This window comes from Microchirus variegatus (assembly GCF_963457635.1).
Source record: "Microchirus variegatus genome assembly, chromosome: 16".
NCBI lineage: Eukaryota > Metazoa > Chordata > Actinopteri > Pleuronectiformes > Soleidae > Microchirus > Microchirus variegatus.
The window spans coordinates 3,864,460-3,874,092 of NC_139817.1; positions in this window are offsets into that span (position 1 = coordinate 3,864,460).

The window sequence follows — 9,633 nt, forward strand, 5'->3', positions numbered from 1 at the left end:
AAGTAAATGCAAGTAAACACTAGGGAAAAGCAAACGTTTATTTAAGCTAAACTTACACAAGCAACGTGGCTAAAACCTGATAAAGTTATGACAAAGTATAACAATTATATAAAATTAAAATGCACAATTGTATGCTATTTTATTTTAACAAACTGCTGACGTGAAGCCTCGCGTTAGCTACGTTTAATCGCAAAACTTTTAACCGCATTTTCAGATTCTTTTTTTTCTGCGTTTCCTTCGACTGCTGTAAAGCAATTATTTTTTGTTGTTTGTTCAGCGTGACAAGCAGTAGGTGGCGCTAAAGTCCACATCGCCGCAGAAGAACGAGGTGTAACGTAGACGATATTTTGGTTTTAAAATAATGTTTTGATTCAAAAGTACATAGAGCTGCCAATTTGAGGCTGTTTTGTGTTCATATAAAATATATTTACGTATATTTATATACAATTTGTATCAATTCTAAGTATAAGAATCACAGTTGTGATTGTTTCACTGTCTCACATAAGAACTGTTGGTGAGTTACATGTCGCGTCGATTCAGTGACGAAACGGTGAACGTGACAGAAAGTGTGTGTGTGTGTGTTCAGTGCAGGTCACATGACTTCCTGTGTTCTGAAGCAGCACATGCAGAGGTTTGACGTGTCTTCAGTTCTGTTTCGAAAAAACACACCAGGATGTTTATGCGCACCACGTTTTCCCATGAACTCTTCCTTGGGTTTCAAAAAACAACAACTCATTTGTCAGACTGTATATTTTCCCCCTTCAGTCACATTTGTAAGCATTAGTGACATCTAGTGGTGAGAATAATTATAACATGTGATGCTTTTATCAAACTACTCTGGGTTTAATAAGCTTACACTTAAATGATAATAGAGTCGAGAAAAATTAAATTAAGTTTAATTAACTTAGGTAAATGATGCTCCTTACTACAACAACAACACATAATCAAATATAATTAATGGTATCACAGATTTGTGTTACCAGATCCTCACTTTTTTAATACTTTTACTTCTACAACGTAAGTACTTTTTACATCAGAAAATGACTTTTTGATACTTAAGTGCAGTAAATGTCACAGACTTACAACTTGGGCCCACGGTTGGTGTAGTGGTTAGCACTCTTGCCTTTGCAGCAAGAAGACCCGGGTTCCTGGGTTCGAGCCCCGTTTGGAACAACTTAGGAACAAGGGCCTTTCTGCAAGGAGTTTGCATGTTCTCCCTGTGTGTGCGTGGGTTTCCTCCGGGTTCTCCGGCTTCCTCCCACAGTCCAAAAACATGCGATATGGGGATTAGGTGAATTGGTCACTCTAAATTGACCGTAGGTGTGAGAGTGAGAGTGAATGGTTGTTTGTCTCTATATGTGGCGAACTGTCCAGGGTGTACCCCGCCTATCGCCCAATGTCAGCTGAGATAGGCACAGCACCCCCCGAGACCCTCTGGTGGAGGAAAAAGCGGTGGATGGATGGATGGATGGACTTCCAACTTCTACCAAAGTCATTTTCGAGTAAGATACTTGTACTTTTACTCTAAAAGTACACCTTTCAGGTACTTTATTTGCCTCTTAATGTCACATATTGTGAAATTTCAGCCTGTTGAATAGTAATAAATGTGTTTATAGAGCGCTTTTAAAGAATTTTAAAGATATTTAACAGTTTAAAACACATTATTTCATGTATAAAGTGCCACATAATGGAGCATAAACGATTATTTACACCTGAAAAGCAGTTTTCTAACACAGGATCTGGCAACCCCAAACATAAATCAATAAATAATGTATAGTCATGATGACGTCACCTTTTATGTCATAAGGTGATGGAAACGGTTTGTTTTTTTCCGTCTTTCTCGCGCCGCCATGACGTCACTCTCAGCTCTGCACGTTTCAGCGTTTTGAACGCACCTGATCCGCCATTTTGATGACGTCACCGGCTCATTAGGCCCAACACGCACACACACACACACACACAGAGTGAGAGTATGACTCATGTGGCCTGTTTTACTCATTTACGCCACTTTTAAAAAGCCTCTTTCGGCTCATTTTCCCTCATTTAACTCAACTTAAATCAAAACGCTTCCCCCCGACAACTCCGCGTGTGACGAAAACATAAGTTATTGAAGTTATTTCCGCTCAGCTGCTCCGCGTTCTGCTGCTCATGTCTGGTTGAAATTACGTGAGGAAAGCCGAGGTTTCGCTGCCTGAGAGCGGAGAACATGAACTCCGTCAACCCGGATCTCTGCCTCTGATTGGACCCGGACCCGGACCGTCAGGGACCGTGAGTGCGACCTGGTTCCAGTGGGGGTTTTGTGGGTGTTTTTCTCGCCGACGTGGACTCGGTTCTCGCGGCGGCTGTGATCCGGTTTCAGGTTTAATAGGTCGTTTTAATTACCGGCCATGCTGCCGCTGATTGATCCGTGTGCGCATGCGCGGAAACGGGGAGCGAGGAGAGGAAAAAAAGGAGAAAATTAGAAGAAGTACGAATGGGTGCCATCAAAGAGCATAATACACGAAGGGAGTCTCACTCTGCCTCTGTTTCTGGCTACAGTAATCATGAGCTCGTAAGCATGGAGGACTTAAAGGGATAGTTCAAGGTTTTTTGTTGTTGTTTATAAAGGACTACAAAGATTATTCAATTAATCGATTGTTCAATTAACCTACGACTCAATTAATCGGGTTTTAGAGTTTATATATATATATTAATACCAGCTGTTTTCCAGCTTCTTATCATCTTTCTACATTTTATGGACAAAAGAATACTAATTGAAAAAATAATTAGGTAAAGAAGATTAGGTAAATGTTTTTTTATTTTTTTTAATCATTTTGCATCACAAATAAATGTTTTATGAAAATACACTTTTATTTTGAAATTGAAAACCAGAATGTTGTGATTTTATGATCTGAAAGGCTGTCTTAAAGGCGCCATATGTAAGAATGTGGCCAAAAACGGTTACTACATTAAAATTCAAAATACCGAGTACTTTTAGGTTTGGTTTTCTGACGTAACTGGCAACCCGTGGTTGTTCGGCAGCTGAGACTCTGACTGCAATTATTGGTAGACAGTGGTAGGTGGCGCCACATGACGCCAAAACATGATTTCAAAACATAAACATGATTTGCAGTCTGCAAAAAAAAAATTTAATGCAGATATTTTGGCCGTACTGTTGTTGTTGGTGAGTTCAGTTTGTTATATGAACATTATTCCTGAGTCTCTGTGACATATTAGGAGGATTTTATGGCCAGTTGATTTAGATTTATTACATAATGCACCTTTAAGGTGAGAAAGTTGAAAAGATTTTCTTAAGATATTATTCTTTTAGATAGTAAAATACCGAATCTATACAAAGATGTGTGCCTCTTGTTTATCCTGCTCTGGCTGGTTCAAGTGGGGGTGACAATCAAAACAATGGGAACAATTATTCATTGTTTGTCTAGTAAACACATTTAGAACGGTTTTTAACATAAATGTGTGAAATGTTTCTTAGTTTGTGTTTGCAGTTTTCTGCCCACATATAAATTATAAATTATAATAATAATTATTATTTAAATAATAGTTATAAGCTTATTTAGTGCTGTAAAACATCACTGGTAAGGAAATTATGAATTTAGTGTTGACACATTGGATTTTCTTTTAGAAATGACTGTATTTTAATTTTGATATGTCACATTTGTGAGCTGTTTTTAATACTCTATATTGATATAGTACAACACAGCTTCTTAGCTTTAATGGGGTTAGCTTTAAGCTAACTTACGCCTGTAGTCCTCAGGCAGGAAGCAATGAGTATTATCTCTGGTAATTAACACATTGCATTATGTAAACACATTTTTTGTTGTTTAAAGCCAAATGTTTTTGTCATTATTCGGTTAGCAAACGGGGACAGAACACAGCTTCTTAGCTGTAACAGTTAGCTCTTAGCTAACTCACATCTGTAGTCATTGGGCAGGAAATTAAGAATAATATATCTGGTAAAGAAAGTAGGATTATGCTCATTACACATTGGATTGCCTCAACCACTTTTTGAGAAATTCCTGTATTTTAATTTTGTTATGAGCTGTTTTTAATACTGTATATTGATATAGTACAACACAGCTTCTCACCTGTAATGGAGTTAGCTTTAAGCTAACGTACGTCTGTAGTCCTCAGTTAGGAAGCAATGAGTATTATGGTTAGGTTAGCAAACGGGGACAGAACGCAGCTTCTTAGCTGTAACAGTTAGCTCTTGGCTAACCTACATCTGTAGTCCTTGGGCAGGAAATTAGGAATAATATATATTGTAAAGAAAGTATGATTATGCTCATTACACACTGCGTTTTACAAACACTATGTGGTGTTGTGGTGAAGTACTAGCACTGTTTTTGTGTTTTATGCTAATGTGTTTAAATTGTTTTGTTTGTGACAGCAAATGGAGTTAGCTAGAAGGCAATAACTTACAACTTTTAACAGAAAATGGCGTCTCTAACACGGTAACGATTGACGTAAATGTTTATGTGTCGTATGAACGTAATTGGCTTGTGTCGCACGTTTCGCGTCGGAGTTTTTCCCCAGCGCAGAGTGAGGCATCTTCACCGCGGACGATCTGTGCACCGAAAGTGGCAAGTCGCACGTTGTGCGCACGCGCTCCCCGGAATTAATGTCAAGGCACAAAAGTGGCGCTACACCGTCTCGAGCTCTCCTCCGGTAAGACCACTCCACTGACGGGCTTTTTTATTATTTCGCCGTTTTCGCGTCACACTCTCGCCACTAATTCAGTCAAACTTTCTGGGAACTTGTGCGACGCCTCCGGCGGACGCCCCAGCAACTTCCCCGGTGGGTCACACCGGGGCGAGGGCACACGTTACGGCGCCGTTAAGCAGTGAAACTGGGCTGATATGTGGCTCCGCCGTGTGTGTGTGTGTGTGTGTGTGTGCTGTGGCCACTGCCGCCTCTAGGCTCCAGTATTGTTCAGTTGGATCCCTAATGGCGGACGCCAGGCAGTGCTGTTTTCCGCTGGGGGAGGAGGAGGAGGGGGGGGGAGGAGGAGGAGGAGAAGAAGCGGGGGGGGGGGACTGGGAGAAGGAAAGCGGGGTGCGTTTAACGTGCTAACCGGGGGGTTCACACCCGCATCTGGGTCACGCTGCCTCCCGCCACACCGAGCAAGCCCCCCCGTTGTTTACCAAGCGCATGACACCAACCGGAGACAGTTCATGTGATACGCTGACGCCATGGCGCCCCCAGCGGCCGCCGGGCGTACGTGTTCACTGATTGCGCCAGGGTGGAACTGCGTGCGGCGGGATTGAGGGGGGGTGGTGGGGTGGGGGTTACTTTCCAATTAAAACCCCCGGCGTCACAGGTATCATATGAATCGGGCTTTCTCGTCCGGTTCGGGCGTCGGTGCCATGTGTGCGGCGGCGGCGGCGTCACCGTGGGAGTTTGCGTCGCGGAGAAGCCCACGTTGCTTGTCTTAACGTCAGGGATTGTGTAGGTCAGTGTCTCAATCTGTGTGTGTGTGTGTGTGGTTTTAATCCGTGATCATGTATAATCTTGGTGGTGTTTTTTAAACAATGGCGCAGTCCGTAGCTGCTGCTGCTGCTCCTCCTCCTCCTTCTTCATCTGCCGCTAATCCAATCGCAGTTTTGCGCCAGGAAGAGCAGGAGCAGAGCAGGGCTGCGAGCGGAGAGAAACCACGTTTCTCCTGCTGCTCAACTTGGAACGCAAACCCCCTTCATTTACCCGGGTTATTTATGGTGGAGCTGCGGAGCTCAGGTAGTTTTATTAATTTTTTAAAATTTGTTTTACTTCCAGTGATTTATAAAGTTTGGGAGCTGCCCTTTAAAGACAACTTTATGGCCGGAAAGAGGAGCTCGTATCACGGGGGTCGAGCGATGGCCGCTGGTGGTGACCGGGCTCCAGGAGCGGGTTAGGCACCGGTAATGAAGGGCACCAGCCGGCCCTGTTCCGAATCGGCACGGTACAGCCTGTCCTTGCTCAGTTTAGCTAAAATAAATATCTAAGCTTTCATTAGCTGCTGTGCGCATTACGCATCATATCTTTTTTTTAGTGACATAAGCCTTATATAATGTTTACAAGCGTCTGATGTGAATGCGTGTGCGCAATTGGCGCAAACCTAGTAGTGTGTGTGTGTGGGGCGGGGGGGGGGGGGGGGGAGTCATGTCAAGTTGCAGCTGATGTTGTGGAGGAGGTTTGGAGGAGCACACACACCTATGTGAAGGTGATGGTGTTCTGTTGCTCAGAGGCAGCTCCTCCCTCCTCCCTCCTTCCTCACCCTCCACCATCATCATCACCATCATCATCATCATCATCATCATGTCCACCTGGTGTTGACGTTTCAGAGCAGGGCTGCATGTCAGAGCTCATTCACGCCGGATCCCGGTTCCTCGCTCCACGTCCACGTGAATGCAGCTCAGCTCAGCTCGCAGCTCTGCATTGCAGTCTGATGAACTGAGTCTAGACCAGAGGCTGTGTGTTTTTTTTTTTCTTCTTCTGCGCTCGCTTTGCACACAGAGCTTCCCTCTGTTGGTGTTTTACATCAGGCCAAAACACTGTGTGATGCATTTTTTTGGGTGATATTTTGCAGCAGCAGCAGCGCAGTCATTAATGTCCTTGTCCAACATTTGGTCGTTTACTGATGTCATTTTTTATAAAAATAGAAGGAGAAAAAACTCATTCTGCAACGACAACGCTCACTGTGTTTGTCTGTGTTTTTCGAACGGTCGAGAACATCTTATTGATCTTGAATGTCATGCTGTTTTGGTTATTGCTTCCTGTCATGTGACCACTCTGTGTGTGTGTGAGCAACTCTTCCTCTTCCAGCTTTACAACCATGTAGAGGTTAATGGTCGCAAAGCAGCGCTCTGGTCTGGACAGCTGTAGGTTGTTGTTGTTGTTATTATAATATAGTGTGTGTTGTAATTGACAATGACAGTCCTGGATCACTTTAACTTCACTGGATTTGTGTTGAAAAAGGTGCTTTTAAAGGTCAACTGAGGGCTTGTTTTGAACGTACTAACCCAAAATTGTGTTTGTGTGTAAAATCTCTTCGAAAAGGAGTTCAACCAGTCGAGTCAGAAACGCCACAACGTGTCTCGGGCTAGCCATTGTGAGCTATTGTTAGCCATAGCTTAGCAATAACAATGTGTTTGAACAGTGCTATGTGTAGCGACTAAAAGTAGCTATGTTTGTATTAGGGCTGTCACGATTTTCGATTTAAGTTTTTTTTTTTGTTGACTTTTCTAAAGCGATAGCTAGCTAGCTAGTTAACCGAGTTGTTTTCCTCATTGCGTCGACGTCCTTATGCATGTGACGATTACGTGCTACATGCGCATAACATAGTTTACATCCAGTGGTTTTGTTGTCGACAACGGAAACTCTGTGCTTCAATGACTACAACCACAACACTGTTTTTTCCCCTTTTGGTATATTGGTTAATCCTCGATTCCACCTTTGCATTCGAAGGTCGAGATGAAGTCAAGAATTGGTGAAGAAATGTGTATTTTTGTGTCGTTAGCTAAGTCATTGTAAGCAATATCGGTCAATAACATGTTTTTTTTGCGCTCATAAACGGTTGTTAAAAAGTTAACATGTACGACTGATTTCCCGTGATACAAATTTGACGCGAGTGATTTAACGGTAAATGTAGCTGTGTTTGTATGGTGGCAGCCATCTTGGCATCCTAACATGGTCTACAGGAGGTTGCTACGATTTGGAAATCCTGGAGTTCAGGAGGTGTTCTATTTTTCCCATGACCTTGGAAAGTCTGAGCTCAGACTACATATAGAACTCAGCATGAGCATTAGAAACTAGAATAGGCCTTTTATAGCTCCCACTTACCATAGGCAAGGACCTTGCTTTATGGAGGCGGCCATCTTGTGTTATTATGTGTCATGCTTTTCCAAACCAGTCGGAGAAACGTCATCTGAAGTCGGAAGTAGTAGTAACGTAACCTCCGAGAGACTGCGTACCGGGTGAGAAAGCGGATATAAACATGGACGCTAACGCATCTTGGGCTAGCCGTTGTTAGCTATACCAGTTGATATTAATGAGTATTTAGCAATGTCAATACAGTCTTTTGTGGGGCGACGGTGGCTCAGTGGTAGAGCGAGTCGTCTTTCAACTGGAAGGTTGTGGGTTAGCTTCTCCGCTAGTCTACATGACGACGTGTCCTTGGGCAAAACACTTGACCCCACGTTGCCAGTTCAAGGAAACGCTCCTCAATATTTTACCTACTGCCAACCTGAGTGAAGTGAACTAAAATATCCGTCCTATTTAATAACTGTCGAGGTATTTATTGTCAACTTGGGTGGTGAAGTTAAAGTGAAAGTTGTAAAATTATTCAAAAATAAAAAACCTGTTTCCCTCCAGGTGTCACCACCACAGGGACTTGAGACTTTTTAATGGACGTGTCCCACAGAACTGGGGACATGATGCTAAAATGGCCTCCGCCTGTGTGTGTGTCTGTGTGTGTCTGTGTGTTATGAAGGCAGAACCCTGGATTCCACTGTGATGTCGACGGCGCTCATTTTTAACCGCTTTATTCAGGTGCTTCAGGCTCTTCCTGCTCTGGGTGAAAAGCACGGAGCTACAAAGACTGTTCTCTGTGTGTGTGTGTGTGTGTGTGTGTGTGTGTGTGTGTGTGTGTGTGTGTGTGTGTGTGTGTGTGTGTGTGTGTGTGTGTGTGTGTGTGTGTGTGTGTGTGTGTGTGTGTGTGTGTGTGTGTGTGTGTGTGTGTGTGTGTGTGTGTGTGTGTGTGTGTGTGTGTGTGTGTGTGTGTGTGTGTGTGTGTGTGTGTGTGTGTGTGTGTGTGTGTGTTGTTGTGCAGCAGCTGTCAGCTCTGACGTGATGTGTGGCTCCACAGTCGCCGTCACTGCTTTGTAGCATGAAGAAACAGAGAGATTTTTGACAGAAACGGATCAGCGTGGAACTTCTATACGAGGGAGATCCGACCCCGTTATCATCTCCATGGTCCATAAAACGTCATGATGATGTCCGTCGGTGTTTGTCAAACCTCAAAATTCTTCAGATTTAATGACCTCTGTTCTGTGGAGCAAAGAAACCAGACAATATTCACGTTTAAGAAGCTGAAAAACGGGTTTAATGCTTTGAAAAAACACTTGATTTAATTGTTTCTGCCCTAGTTTATACTGGCCACTTTATTAGGTACATCTGCACAACTGCTTGTTAATGCCAATACCTCAAATCGGCCAATCACACGGCAGCAACCCATAGACAACTGTTGAATTTCAAACCCAGCACTTGAATTGTGCAAAGCATGGACCCATAAAAAGGTAGAAAATATCCACCGAGCTGCCGTTTTCTCTTTGAGAAAATGCTTTGTTGATGCCAGAGGTCAGGTTCAAATCGATTTGAAAGGCAACACCGCTCATTACAATTAAGGTATGACGAAAAAAACCCCGTCTCTGAGCATGCGCTGCACGTCGAAGCTTGAAGCAGATTTGATGTAAAAATTTTCCTTTTTAATCACAAAGGATGTCGTCTGAACCGTTTGAACGCCACGTTGGCCAAGTCGTCGGCGCATTAGCGTACCCGTGGTAGTAATGTGGAGGGGTGTGTGTGGGGGGGGGGGGGTGTTGGCCTTAGCATCACCATGGCAACCAGGGTGTAGCTTCACTGGTTGCCGGGGACAAC